Genomic DNA, 1058 nt, shown 5'->3' with positions numbered 1-1058 from the left:
CATGTCAGTGCATACTGACAAAACAGATTTCAAAACTTCATAGTTGTTTGCGCAACAAAACAACTTTTGTGAAGCTGTTTGCTTCACTTGTGACCTTGACACAGATACAATGAAAAGCAAAGTGTTTATTTATGTATATTCTTTGCTGTGTTTCAAGCCTGTATCTTAAATGACAGAAGATAAAAATCATTGATTAATACATATGTATATATTGTATGTCCATGTCTCAGTGTATGAGGACATGTGTGGGACATGTCTTCTCAGAGTCCTCTTACCTACGGGGATGCAGAGGATGTCGGCTTGCAGCTGCATCAGTAATCTGTTGGACGTCATGCCTCCGTCCACCTGCAGCTGCGTCAGAGGGACGCCGCTGTCCAGGTTCATCGCATCGAGGATCTGACAAACACATATGTAGCAGTCACTTCAACACAAACTGATAACAGACAATCCCATCACCCCAGCTTCAAGGTAAGAAGAGAGATCACATGTAAAGCAGAGAGGAGATGGTGCTCACCTCTCTGGTCTGAAAACAGACGGCCTCCAGAGCAGCAAAAGCCAAGTGGTTCCTGTTAGTGAACTGAGTGAGACCACAGATGATGCTGGAAACACAGAGAAAGTAAATTGAATTTATTATACTAACTTCAATACTGTCATAACAGCGAGAACTAAGAATCTATACAAGAAGAGAGACATCCTGGAATCAAGTGAGTCTCTTTTTCTCCTTGTTTCAGGGTTAAATAATAGTTGATAGTTCAGATGTTTTAACAGCTGGTGCTCTCACCCTCTTGCACTAGGCTCCCAGTAGGGGGCATAGAGTCCAGAGAAAGCCGGCACAAAGTAACATCCGTACGACGTCCCTGCTGCAGCTGCTAGTATCTCTGGAATGAGAGGATGATGAAGGACAGAGGAAAAGTTGAAGACAAATGTATTTCCTCTACATTATAAACATCACAACGTCTTTAAGATTTTAAAGAAACGTGACTGGATTTGGTCAATCAGTAAGTCCTGAATTTCACATTAGAGCAGGTGAGATGCTGCGGTGTAAATACCGATCTCTG

The 1058-nt window shown here is 42.3% G+C and overlaps 1 long non-coding RNA gene across 1 annotated transcript; it reads right to left on the bottom strand.

Annotated features, from left to right (window-relative positions):
* Positions 1–26: 26 nt before the first annotated feature.
* On the bottom strand, positions 27–925 carry LOC111648752 (uncharacterized). Its single transcript, XR_002760205.2, has 3 exons — positions 782–925; positions 515–599; positions 27–396 (listed from the first exon to the last, which is right to left on the bottom strand). It is a non-coding gene; the product is annotated as an uncharacterized LOC111648752 (long non-coding RNA).
* Between the last annotated feature and the right edge of the window lie 133 nt (positions 926–1058).

Source organism: Seriola lalandi, unplaced genomic scaffold (assembly GCF_002814215.2).
Source record: "Seriola lalandi dorsalis isolate HSWRI2012SDOR001 ecotype SW California unplaced genomic scaffold, Sedor1 jcf7180002046854, whole genome shotgun sequence".
Taxonomy (NCBI): domain Eukaryota; kingdom Metazoa; phylum Chordata; class Actinopteri; order Carangiformes; family Carangidae; genus Seriola; species Seriola lalandi.
The sequence above is the reverse complement of the archived record's forward strand: the minus strand, read 5'-3'. Positions and strand labels throughout refer to the sequence as shown.